This window comes from Perognathus longimembris, chromosome 8 (assembly GCF_023159225.1).
Source record: "Perognathus longimembris pacificus isolate PPM17 chromosome 8, ASM2315922v1, whole genome shotgun sequence".
NCBI classification, from domain to species: Eukaryota; Metazoa; Chordata; class Mammalia; order Rodentia; family Heteromyidae; genus Perognathus; species Perognathus longimembris.
This window is the reverse complement of record NC_063168.1, coordinates 21,031,257-21,045,609: the sequence shown is the minus strand read 5'-3', so window position 1 is coordinate 21,045,609 and position 14,353 is coordinate 21,031,257.

Genomic DNA, 14,353 nt, shown 5'->3' with positions numbered 1-14,353 from the left:
TAATAGTAACACTGGACCCTATGGCTATATGGCATTGGTAGCAGTGGTGGTATCCTGTTTCCCCCACTAGACTACAGTGTTGGCTTCTGGCCCAAGCCTAACACCTTCTAAATATTAAGGATCAAAATGCATATCTGTTGAAATTTTTAATAGCAAAATCTCAAGCATAGGAGAAAGAAGCTGAGAAAGATTCTGTGGCTTTCACTGCTCACTTCTCAGGTGATTCAAGAACATGCTTAGACTGTTTCATCCACACGTGGGCCTGACTCCTTCGGGTAGGCCTGGAAATCTGCATACTTACAAGTTCTTTAAGTCATTCTGCTCACCAGTGTTTGAAACCCCACCCAGAGGTCACAAGCAGAGGAAGAGGGGGGTTCTTCTGAGTAGTCAGAGAAGGCTTTGCATTGAGACAATGAAATCCTTGAGAAAATGGGACAAGGCTTTCTACTAAGGATGACATAGGTCCACACTGCACCCCCATTAACACTTGAGTGTGAAATAATGCATTCCATTAGAATAGGAAAAGAGAGAATGGATTCAAGGTTGATATGATTCCTAAAGGAAATCTTTTAAAGGTCCAGACAAGCCAGAAATCAACCTGAAGAATGGACCTGCTTCTCTCAGAGAACTGGGAAAGGGAGGGACTCCTCCAAGCCTTCTGCCAGGGACCTACAGGTTTTTAGGTAACACAAACCTCAAGGAAAAGAGATACAAAACGGATGGCTCCTACTTCCCAAGAGAGATTTAAGTCAGTTGCAAGTTGGAGGTCAAGTGGGAGCTGACTGGAACTGTCTGGTGGGCCTCCCCTTCCCACTTGCTACTGTTCCCAGCTGGACTCGCCAGGATCCTGTGCAGGCATCTTACAAAGGCATTTGGAGAGGCCACAACACTTCCTCCTCTCACTCCACTGTGAGGCCCTCCATTAAGCCGGAACAAATTCTTATGACAAGTTACAAACCGCAGGCAAAAATAATGAAAACACTGACACCACTCACACTGGGAGAAGACTTTGAGGCTGTCCTCTCAAAAAGCCCTGTTATTTACCCGGCTGCCGTAGGGTTTCCCAGTGCTGGGCATCGCTGCCTCCGTAAGCCCCAGAGAAAAAGGCAAAAGGTAGAGTTGTCACGGTGGCACTGATTCAAGATCCTGCCAGATGGTTCTGCACCTCCAACCAATTCTTTTATAGAATTACTTTCTTTACTTGAATCAGGTTAAGACAGAGGATTGAGGGTGAGATGCAGAGACCAAAATCTTACATATTATAGCCAAGTTTATAAACATAAATAAATAAACAAACAAATAAATAGGATGACTTAGAAGATGTTACTTCATTTCTCAGAGGCTGTTTGGGGGGGGGGGGGACAGAGGGGAGCAGGGCTATGTGCACACATGCAAAGATAAACTAGCACCTTCAAAGCTGTGACCTCACTGTGACCAGTGAGGGTGACAGCCCTCCAGTTAACTCCCCACAGGTGTTGAGGGTGGCTCTTTACTGGAAATGCAGGTATTAGGAGCATGGTTCTGATCAAAGGAAAAGAAAGATCGAGGGTTCCACATCACTTCCTAATGATCAGCCTCAGTAACAGTAGGGAGTGATTTGCCAGCATACCCTGTTCCCAGTGGCAGAATATATCAAGCCTGGCTTCTGAGCCCAAGTGGGACACCCTCAAGGGACCCCAGAACACACAGGGAATCCTAAGAGAGCTCAGTGCTCCCACAGGTAAACTGAGAATGGCCTGCATGCCTCCAGAGTTGGGTCATTAGAGTTAATGAGCTTTCCCTTCTGTGTGCTGGTGGGAAGGCCTGGGGATGTGTGTTGGGAAATGAGAGGCAACTCTCCAGCCAGCAGCAGCGCCAATGTGAGGTTCAAACAACAATATGAACTACCAAAAGGGGTTAGGAATACACGGAGGCTCCTATTTCATTGTTGTTGTTGTTGTTGTTGTTGTCAACATAAAGTGAGAGGCCAAAAAATCTTTAGCATTTCGATCTCCCTGGCAGGTTGAGCCTCAAAGGGTATGGTATGGCTACAACTGAAAGCATCTTTTGGAATATTAAAGAAGGTTCACTTTCCAAAAAGCCCTCACACTGTTTGGGGTTTGAGGATTTTTTTTTTCGTGCCAGTCCTGGGGCTTGAACTCCAGGCCTGGACACTGTCCTTGAGTTTTTGTGTTCAAGGTTGGCACTCTACCATTTGAGCCACAGCTCTGCTTCCAGCTGTTTCGGTAGTCAATTGGAGATAGGAGTCTCACAGACTTTCCTGCCCAGGCTCGCTTCAAACCACAGTCCTCAGATCGCAGCCTTTGAGTAGCTGGGATTACAGACATGAACCACAGGCACCCAGCCTCAAATTATTTCTGAGGAGCTGACATAATCTATGCAAACAGTAAATTCAGTCACTCCATCCCTGATACCAGGTCTCTCCTCCTACATTTACTCCCTTCCATCTATATAGAGGACAGTATTATTTGAATACAATCTGCAGGCAAATCCAAATTTTAAAAATTTCAAACTTAATCTAATCTTCCTTTATTCATAAATTATAATTACCACTACACATGTGTTTCTGTATTGTTCCCCCACTCAAGGTTTGTCGAAGATAGTGACCATATCTTCTGTATCATTGTCTTCCCCAATAAGACAATAAAAATTCTCAATAGTGGTAGTTGTACTGAATTTGTGTTCCATATTATCTATAATAATAATATATAGCTATGTATTAGGGGAAGGAGACACACGAAGGCACAGCAGTGCACTGGATATGAAAGAATATCACCAGAGACTGACAAGCACAAATCTTCCATCCCAGTCATCACTGAAACTCTGCTTTCCAGAAAAGGGCTGGCATCTTCATAAGGGCTAGTTTCCCTTTCCAGAAGAGCCAGGTGCTTTCCAGAAAAGCATCTAAAATCTAATCCAACAACTCTTCCTTTTTTTTTATTTTTATTATCAAACTGATGTACAGAGAGGTTACAGTTTCATACGTTAGGCATTGGATACATTTCTTGTACTGTTTGTTACCTTGTCCCTCATACCCCCCTCCCTCCCCCCCCTTTCCCTTCCCCCCCCCCCAGGTGTTCAGTTCACTTACACCAAACAGTTTTGCAAGTATTGCTTTTGTAGTTGTTTGTCTTTTTTTACCCTGTGTCTCTCAATTTTGGTATTCCCTTTCAATTTCCTACTTCTAAAACCAGTATACACGGTTTCCAATATACTCAGATAAGATTACAGAGATAGTGTAGGTACAACCACAGGAAGGTGATACAAGAATATCATAAAAATAGAAGCTACAGATACATATGGGACGTTGAAAGTAGTTACAACTGTGATATAACAATCGTGTCCATAACATGGAGTTCATTTCACTTAGCATCATCTTATGTGTTCATAAGGGTATAGCTATTGGGCCTTGTGATGCTCTGCTATGACTTGCCTAAACCTGTACTAATTATTCCCAATAAGGGAGACCATAGAGTCCATGTTTCTTTGGGTCTGGCTCACTTCAGTTAGTATAATTTTTTCCAAGTCCTTCCATTTCCTTACAAATGGGGCAATGTCATTCTTTCTGATAGAGGCATAAAATTCCATTGTGTATATGTACCACATTTTCCTGATCCATTCATCTACTGAGGGGCATCTGGGTTGGTTGCAGATTCTTGCTATGACAAATTGTGCTGCGATGAACATTGTTGTGCTGGTGGCATTACTGTGATTTTGTTTGTGGTCTTTTGGATAGATACCCAAAAGTGGGGCTGCTGGGTCATAGGGGAGTTCTGTATTTAGCCTTCTGAGGAATCTCCATACTGCTTGCCAGAGTGGCTGAACCAGTTTACATTCCCACCAACAATGAAGTAGGGTTCCCTTTGGGCCACATCCCCTCCAACAATTGTTATTGTTAGTTTTCTTGATATATGACATTCTTACTGGGGTGAGATGGAATCTCAATGCCAACAACTCTTCCTTAAAGCATTGAGAACATCAATAACTAGAAAATCAAGATGTTTCTTCCCATCTAACTTTAAGTACGAAAGCCTCAAAATTATACACAGACCAGGACAGGACTTACGTTTGCTAATGTCCTCCTTCATAATACACTATACAAAAGTATAAAAGAAGCTTAGAAGAATTGAGGTCAGTTGGATGCTACTGGCTTATGCTTATCATTCTAGCTGCTCAGAAGGCTGAGGTCTGAGGATTATGGTTCCAAGCCAGCCCTGACAGAAACATGTAAGACTCTTCAGTTAACCAGCAAAAATACAGATGTGGAAGTGTGGTTCAGATAGAAAAGCACTGGCCTTGAGAAAAAAAAAAAAAGCCAAGTGAAAGCACAAGGCCATGAGTTCAAGCCTTAGTACCAACACAAAACGAGTTGAAGCCAAAGATATTTTTTCAAGAACACAAAAGAATTTTCAAGCTAGATAAAGAAATGGACAAAGATCTAAGAAGATACCAATACAGATGTCAACTACTAGACAACTAAAGAAAGAAGATAACCTAAAAACATTTGATAGTCTACACTTGCCTTAATTTAGTTGGAAAAACTCAAAATGACACCAGAACCTCCTTGAAAAGTCATCTGCGGGGCTGGGGATATGGCCTAGTGGCAAGAGAGCTTGCCTCGTATACATGAGGCCCTGGGTTCAATTCCCCAGCACCACATATTCAGAAAACGGCCAGAAGTGGCGCTGTGGCTCAAGTGGCAGAGTGCTAGCCTTGAGCAAAAGGAAGCCAGGGACAGTGCTCAGGCCCTTAGTCCAAGGCCCAGAACTGGCCAAAAAAAAAAAGTCATCTGCAATTTAATTTCACCGATTCAAATTGGTTTCTTTCCATGTCCATTCAGTTAGGCCAGATGAAAGAGGCTTTGCCATATGCAGAGGTTTTCCCCATCAAACAGCTTCTCCAGGTGAGTTTGTAAAGACACAAAGAATGTTTGGTCAAACACATAACCATTAACTATGTGCAAGCAAAACCACTAAAAGAATGAAACCTCTGTGAATTAAAGTGATTTTCAGAAAATGAAAACACAATTAAACCTAAGCATAAACTATCTTTTAAAAAATCACATTAGGCCAGTAAAAACATATTTTTTTTCACTAGAGCTGTAAAAAAAATTAAATGAAAAAGGAAACAAATGCCTTTGTGTTTCAAACAGTTCCATTTACTAGGATAATAGTTATCTATAAAGGGACCAAAATTCTAAAAAGGACTGTACTTGTTACTCAGGAGGATGCTTTGTAAGGTGAAAGGCAGCTTTTTCCTCTATTCTGAAGCTGCTCACAGTGAGCCAGAAGGAGAGGAAGCAATCACAGGTAGAGCACAGGTTACTTCTGTGCCAGCCCTCCCCAGGATTTCCCATCCTTCCTTGAGCTGAAGTTGCTTCTACACAGCTCTGCTTCTCATAGGGACTAGTCCAATAAACTACTCTGGGCTCAGCAATCTTGGGTCTGTGAATTGAGTGATGCCACGCCACAGAGCCTGCAGCAAATGTTTACTATGCCTAGATCTGGTTTTATTAGCCATGGAAGAAGTGCCTGCTATAGAAAACAGGTGTAGATTGCAGAAACCTAGCATAAGCTTAAATGTCCCAATCTCTATTCTCCAAGTGGTGACTCACTAATCTAGGTTCGTTCTATCTTCTAGCCAACTGAATAGAAGGGAGAAAAAGAGTTTGTGGAAAATGTACAGTAAGTTTATTGCACATCGTGCACGCTTTCATTTCTACATACTACATTTCTACATATTCTCTAGTTACCAGAATGCTATGGTATGGTTCATCTAAATGCTGAGAAAGCTGGGAAATAGTTTTGCTAAGTGCCCATAAAGGAGAGAACTACATTTTGGTGAAGGTTAGCTGTTTCTACCACCCTGGGTCCCACACCCATTCAGACAACACTTGCTCATCTGTTTCACATGCTCTGACAAGGCCTGGAGTAAACGGGGAACAGCATGGTAATGCTGAGAGAGAAGAACGGAACATAAGGAATTAGGATGGGATGGGATTTGTGTTCAAGCAGAGGCATTCGCTGAGTACTGGAGGAACCCAGAAAAGACGCAGATTCAAGGAAGCTGCAGGTATGTGTGCACTGAGTCTTGAAGGGAGGTGGGGAAAGCAAGCAGAGCTAATGTCTTTCCCTTACTTTCCACGCACTAGGCACTATATTATATTTTGTGCCTGTATTAAATCACGTATGCATCACAACAACTTAGTGTATCCAAAAGCATTATATCCACTTGCTCAGGGTGTCTGCTGGTGGTAGAGACAAGATCTGACCCAGGTGCTCTATCACCTAAAGCAACTCTCACCACCCCTGCCCTGTACTGAAGAGCGAGGACAGAGGCCTCTCAGTCCCACAGCCATTGTGCAGGCATGTGTGCAACAGTGACCACAAGAGGGAGGACACTGATCAGGATACATTATGCTCATAAATGGATATGGTCAATTGAAACTCCCCTGTGCAACTATCTATAGATAATTTTTTAAAAATAAAATGGAGAGCATGGAGATGTCTGAGAAAGCATGTCCTGGTAATCTTGCTACACCCTTACTGCCAGTGGAATGCCACTTGGATATCAGAAATGTGAGAGCCCAGAGCCAGGCCATCATGGCAATGCTGGGGTATTAAAGAATCAAATCCGAATAGAGGAAGGAACCTTAACCTAGGCAGTAGTTGGTTCTACTAAGCCAGGGCCAATTGCCAAGGTAATATCAAAAGAGGATGGTTTATTTAATAAAAACTTTATGAATATCTTATTAGGTTAATAGATAGCAAGTAGATACCCTGCCAAAACTACCCATCTCCCTGTGTGCAGGCACCCCCAGTGCCATATGGGAATTGTTATATGCTATACATCATTGTTCCAAAGAAGATGGTGGGCCATGCTTGATTTCCTGGGAGTGTAGCACCCAGGGACTAACCACAGCATCAGGCTACCATGCCCAAGACTCCACTCTGACCACATGCACTGGCTGCTTTGTGCGCACCTGTGCCCTCCAGTGAGGTGGGCGCTTTGACTCATCACAGTCAGAGGAATGTTTGTAGAAATGATCTCTGGGCCCTGGTATAGAGAGCTGACCTCTAGTCCTTCACCTTGACAACCCTGGAAGGCCCTGTTGAGATGGCAACCTAAACAAGATAGGAAAAATGTTGCCCAAAGAATCACCTAGCCCACATAAGACTTCAGGAGGGAAAAAGCGAGCCTTTTCTGCCTGCCCTGAAACTTCTGGGTTTATTTATGAATTCAGCACAACCTGATGAGCATCTATCATAGATTATGTTTCAAGTCTTTCCCCATATCACTGGTTTTAACTTTTGCTTCAACCCTGGAACTCATGACAACCTCACTTCATTATTCAGTCAAGATTAAATCTGCTGCCTCTAATCTAGTCATGCGCACATATGGTGATTTCTTCGGTTCTTGATTCATGTTCACATCTTTAAATAAAGCTATAAACAAAACTCCTTGACCATCACATGGGAGATGTCATTGTCTAAATTTCTGTCATAATAGCCACAGAGCCTGAGCAATTTCCTAAGACATCCTCCTGCTCTAAGTGGAAATCTAACAGGATGAACTTTGCAGTAATGAGGCTTGACAGCCTAACCACCACCAGGAAAAGACGCAGTCAGCTCAAAGAAAGGTGGCTAACTTCCTCGATGAAGTGTTGATTAGTCCGCATAGGACTGGCCTGCTCATGGAGGGTCTTCTCAGCCATCATTTGCCCAAACACACACATACACACGCACACACACACATGCACACACATGCACACGCACGCACACACACATACCCTTGAGGGCTATTACCAAATTACAACACCTAGCATTTCTAAAAAGAAGCTATGTCCAATGCCAGAATGACCATGTGTTACAAGAAAGCTAAATTGAGCTGGGCACCAATGGCTCTCCCCTGTAATCCTAGCTACTCAGGAGGCTGAGACCTAAGGATCAAAGTTGGAAGACAGCTCAGGCAAGAAAGTACCTGAAACTTTTATCTCCAATTAACCACTAAAAAGCTGGAAGTAGAGCTATGCTATGGCTCAAGTGGTGAAGTGCTAGCCTTGAGCAGAAAAGCTCAAGGACAGTACTCAGACCTTGTGTTCAAAACCCCAAGACCGGCACAAAAACAAAGACACTGCACTGAGCTCAAAGTAGAACATGAGTTCCGAGAGAACCAAATCAAAAGCAAGTACAGATATTGAATGACTGTCTCAAAAGGCATGAAGTAGCCGGGTTCCAGTGACTCATGTCTGTAATCCTAGCTAATCAGGAAGTTGAAATCTGAGAGTCCTGGTTCAAAGCCAGCTGGGGCAGGAAAGGCCATGTGACTCTTATCGCCAATTAATCATGAAAAAAAGTTGGAAGTGAAGCTCTGGCTCAAATGGTAAAATGCTAGTCCTGAGCAAAAAGAACTTGAAGACAGCCCCCAGGCCCTGAGTTCAAATCTGAGGACGGGCACAAGGAAGAAAGAAAGAAAGAAAGAAAGAAAGAAAGAAAGAAAGAAAGAAAGAAAGAAAGAAAGAAAGAAAGAAAGAAAGAAAGAAAGAAAGAAAGAAAGAAAGAAAGAAAGAAAGAAAGAAAGAAAGAAAAGAAAGAAAGAGAGGGAGGAAAGGAAGGAGGAAGGGAGGGAGGGAGGGAGGGAGAGAGGGAGGGAGGGAGAGAGGGAGGGAGGGAAGGAGGGGGGGAAGGAGGGGGGGAAGGAGGAAAGGAAGAGCATGGAGTTTAAGGAATAACATAACTTAAAATGATAATATTTACCACTTGGCTAATCACATTTCATTTTTAGGGTACAAGAAGGAAACCTCAAGTACAAATGATTGGTTTTTTATCCAAGTTAGGTGTTTTCTTTTAACTTTTTATTATCTTTAAATAATTATATAAAGGAATTGCCATTTAACAAAACATCAAAACTGTTCCACTGAAGAATAATCTTTCTTAAGGTAGAGTCTGAAATCCAATGGCCACACGATCTTTTAACAATTAGGTCATGGTCATAGCCTTTCTTTAAAACTGCACAAACATGGGGCTGGGAGTATGGCCTAGTGGCAAGAGTGCTTGCCTTGTATACATGAGGCCCTGGGTTCGATTCCTCAGCACCACATATACAGAGAATGGCCAGAGGTGGCGCTGTGGCTCAAGTGGCAGAGTGCTAGCCTTGAGCAAAAAAGTAAGCCAGGGACAGTGTTCAGGCCCTGAGTTCACGGCCTAGGACTGGCCAAAAAAAAAAAAAAAAAAAAAAAACTGCACAAACATATTCTTTATTCAGAAACATCAGAACTGCTACGACAGCGAAAGAAAAATATATGTTTAAACTGTTTACCCTTTAGAGGAGGTTAGATGGAGAATAATAGCACAGTGATTAAAAACATACTCTGTTCAGACAACCTGGATTCCAGGCTAACCACATCATTGTGACATCTTTTTACGCACAGTACTTCTGCTATCAAATGTGCAGATTTTCCATACCAACAAGAAATGCAACTCTCCGGGTGTCAACCAGGCATCCTATAATTCAATGACATTTTGATAGGATCTATGAGGCATTAGCAAAATATACCACAATGGTAAAAAGCCTCCATCCCACATGACTGGCCCCATTTCAGACACTAATCACAAGTCCCAGCTGACAACCCAGCTATGAACTGGGAATACCTCTGACTCATGCTCGGGTATCTTAATTTGGTGGAGTGGTTGGAGGAGCCAAAGAGAAGAGATACATTGAGCAAAGAATGCAGGAAGAGAGAACTTCATGCCCTGTTCTGGGTATGCTAACTTCCTACCCTCTTGATGGGTTCACCAATCCAGAAGTTCTCCAAACCCTGTAATTTAGAGGTTTTATGGATGTCCCATTACATGGCTATGATTGATTAAATCATTGGCCAATAGTAATTAACTGAATCCCATAGGTGATCTTGCTACCAAGTACCAGGTAAAGTGTCTTGCCCTTTAAAACATCTTATTATTATCACTGTTGGTTGGAATATAAGGAATACATGCAGTTCTTTAGTTAAAACTTGCAAATTTCTCAGTTTCTTTTCTTTCAAGAGGAAGTTGTTCCAATCTGTGATTGGAAATCACACTTGAAGATGCAACGTGGCTATTTTAGGCACTTAGAATGAAGTCATTTCTCCTCTCCCCTTGCTGCAGAGCCAGAGTCTCTCATTCTTGTGGTCTTACAATTCATTTATTGGCATAATTAGAAAAGAAAGACTTTACACTCACATTCATTAACCCATCATAGGAAAACCCATAAGGCTGAACACCTTAGATTAGACCCTCCAAATGAGAAGACTACAAGAACACAGACTTCAAAGTTACTCTACCTGCCATTTAGACAAATCTGCATACAGGCCCTCACTTCTCTCGGCAAAATGTTCTCCTTTTGCACAACAGAGATGCAATACTAACTCCCCTCATACATTGTTGTGAGGATGAATGAGAAAATACACCTAGAGCCCTTAGCACAAAGTCTTACATGGCATTGTCCCTGAGCTTTTCTGCTCAAGGCTAGCACTCTACCACTCTGAGCCGCAGTTCCGCCCTGGGTTTTCTGGTGGTTAACTGCAGATAAGAGTCTCACAGACTTTCTTCCACGAGCTGGCTTTGAAGTGTGATCCTTAGATCTCAGCCTCCTGAGTAGCTAAGATTATAAGGCTTCATTATCAAAATTAGGCAAGAATAAAGATCCTTGTGCTAAATGTATTACCCAACAGGTGGCTCGCAGCCAGCCAACAAACCAGGTGAAGAGTTCATACTCCAACTCCTGCTTCCCTGTGATAGTGGAACTTCAAGAGGAAGTACTGATCATCTCACTCCCTTTCCTGGACCTCTCACGCTTTGTTTCCCATACTTCTACCCCCAGCACCCTGAACACTCATTATTTTCTAAGTGATATTAAAAGAGTTAAAAACTAGATAGGGCTGGAGATAAGTAGATATAATGCTAATTACAGGGAGGGGGGTATGAGGGACAAGGTAACAAACAGTACAAGTAATGTATCCAATGCCTAACATATGAAACTGTAACCTCTCTGTACATCAGTTTGATAATAAAAATTTGAAAAAAATAATGCTAATTACACACAGATATTTTATAATAATTTTGCAAATTAATAAATACTTGGTATATGGTCCTCTTAAATGTGCATGAAAGCATGCAAGAAAGAATCTAATTCAAAGCCTCTAATCCTAACTATATGTGAAGCTATATAGGAGGATCATTGATCAAGGTAAGCCTGACGGGAAAAAAAAATAAAAGACCCTATCTGAAAAATAAAGCAAAAGGACTAAAGATCCAGCTCCAGTGGTAAAATGACTGCAAGCATTAGATTGTGAGCTCAAACCCCAGTACCAAAGGGGGCGAGGGAAACCTAATTCAAAGACACAGAATACACCATGGACACCAAGACTGAAAAGACCTAAATCATTCTCTCTTGCTCTCTTGTTCTCTTGCCTTGTCACTCTCTTGCTCTTTCTTACTCTTATTTTCTTTCTCTTCCCTCTCCAAAGTTTTCCCCCTTCTCCTTATATTTTCAGTGAAATAAAGCGGCTATAATTGTCTCCCATTCAGGAAGGTCAATGAGCCAATCATAAGCAATCTTCCTTTCCACAAACTACACACTTGCTGTCAAATCACAGAACAAAGGCAGGAAGCTCCATCCTTTGATTCACTGGGCAAGGATTTTGCCCACACCTTCTCCACTGTCTGACTTCTCACCAAAGGAACATTTGCAAGATGAAAGATTTATATTCTGTGAAATATTTCACTTGTCATCAGCTAAGGACTCCAGGCTCCCTGGCTGTGCTGGTCAGTTCCGGGAAGGCTCCCTGAGCAGCCTGCCTCATAGGCAAAGCCACACTGCTCCCAAGTGGCTTCTGTGGAGAAGCAGAAAGCCAGGAATAACTGAGACGGGAATGCACTGCGCAGACCTATGGGGCAACCTCACACACTCACTGAGTCCACCTCTGCACGGCCAGCCTCAGACCCTTCCTCTCAGCCACCATGCCAGAGAGCTCACTCAGCTCTCACAATTCCACACTGCTTCCAGGAAGCAGCCCTTTTAAATAGACCTAAAACTCTGCAAGGCTGGTGCTACAAAAGAAAGCCCAGCATCCAATGTGGGCATCACTGTAGTAAGAGGCTAAAAATCCACACACCAGGAGACCCTTCTTACTCTTTGAAAAAAAAAAAAAAGCAAGCAAAAGGAAGATGAAGACAATAACAATAATAGGTTATAAATAATTATTAGTGCCTATTACATAGGATTATTTGCATGCCAAAGACATTTCCTTACTCCTGAATCTACTTCTAATAGTTTACAAAGGTAAAGTAGTCTTCATAAGAAAATCCTATTGTCAAGCCCATCCTTTGGAGAACAATTAAAAATACCATCTATCTTTATAATTAGTATTCTTGCGGCATTGATTGTCATTGCATCCCAAAAGGAGGGACAGTTATTTCTAGCTCCATGATTAATGTGCTCAGAATTTAGAGTCATCCCTCTTTATTAACTCTTATTTGACAAGGAAAGCCAGATTTGGCTCCAGTCCTGAGTAACAAAGCAACTAAACCCTCTCCCCCGCCCCGCCCCCCAAGAAAAATCTCAGAGCTTTAGCACAGCTCTATTACCTGGGAAAACCAGAATACACCCAAAACCCAGACACAAGTCCAGATTAATTAAATTAGCAGTTCTATGGTAGACACAGAAACCTGGGGACTTTGAAGTTCAACAGGCATTTGAGAGCCACTGCGACCAGATTCTCTCTTCTAACTACATATTAGAATCATTTAGAAAAGTTTCTAAACATCACTCACCCCAAGCCAAGAGAATCAGAATCTCTGCATATGGTAGGTATTGAACTGCTTTGTTCAACTCCCAGAAGCTTCTGATGGACTAAATTTTCAAAATGAACTTAAATTATTTGTTTAAATGACTTGATTTATTACAAAATATGTTCACAGTAAAAGGAAAGAATGAAAACATACAGAGAATAAAGAAGGTACACTCACACACACGCACTCACACATGCTTTATACATTTAAAAAATCCCAAATACTACCTTCTAGAAAGAACCATAGCTAATCAGATAATGATTTCAGATGGGGAGAAGATGAGGGAATATTAATGATACATGTAAAGAAAGGACGGTGGACTCCTTGTTCTTTAATTCAATGTTCCCATCGCCTTCCTTCCTGCTCTTACTGTGGTTCCAGAGGCTAAAAGGGTTGTTGTGCTCCAGTAGCTTGCCCATGTGTATTCTCTCTCTCTCTCTGTGTGTGTGTGTGTGTGTGTGTGTGTGTGTGTGTGTGTGTGTGCGCGCGCGCGCGCACTGGAGGAGACTCAGGAGCCCTGCCACTCTTTTCATCACCAGGAAGCTCTTTAAGTATTATATTTTGTGGGCGCCTAAATTAGAAACATTTTATTCATTAAATGAGATTTATGAAGTAACAATTACCTCATTTGCCCATTTTTTAAATTAATCAAAGATTTATGTAACTCCCAATCAGAGGTGTTGATCAGTACAAAACAGCCCAGTCCTAGCACCAACATGCAATAATGCCATCCTAGAGCAGAGAAGTGACACTTATTGAACCTGTACAATTTATCTTAAGTAGACTGGATTTTTTCAAACAAGTTTGAAACACTCAAATATGGGAAACAAATCACTACCAGTGAAAGCTTGGGAATATTTGAAGGAGGAAAGGAAACGAGGCAAATGATAAATATCCCTAGAGCAGTAGGTTAAAAGGGAAAGGGCTAGGGAATGAGGGCAGGGTTCCATTCCAATTCTGTACTACTCTGGAATTTTATTTTGCCAATCACTACACATGAACCCTTGGGCAAATTAAGCTATCACTTCTGGACCATCACTTCCCATTTGTAAAATGAGAGCAGTTGGGCTAAAGTAAGTTTTCTCCACCTGGGTTCTATTGGTGTTTTGGTCAGGATATTTCTTGGTTGTGGAACTGTCCCATACATTAGAAGTCACTTAGCAGCACCTTTGACCTCCACTCGGTACAGTCCTCTACTGTGACAACCAAAAACATCTCTAGACACTGCCAATTGTCCTCCAAAGGGTGAAATTGCCCCCAGGGGACCACCACTGTTCTAGAGCCTTTTTTTTTTTAATTCTCTTAATTTTTGACCATTGTCAAATTCTACAGAAGAAATAGGATAGATAAGTTTGACATGTCAAGGAACTTATGCATAAAAGGCCAAACATGCAAATGTGTAGAACCACTCTGGAAAAGCAGATGTTCTCAATCTCGGATGCATTTTCAACTCAATTGGGGGAATTTTTCAAAGTCCCAAGGTCAGGTAAAACTCTGACCCATTAAATGAGAATGCTGGGGAT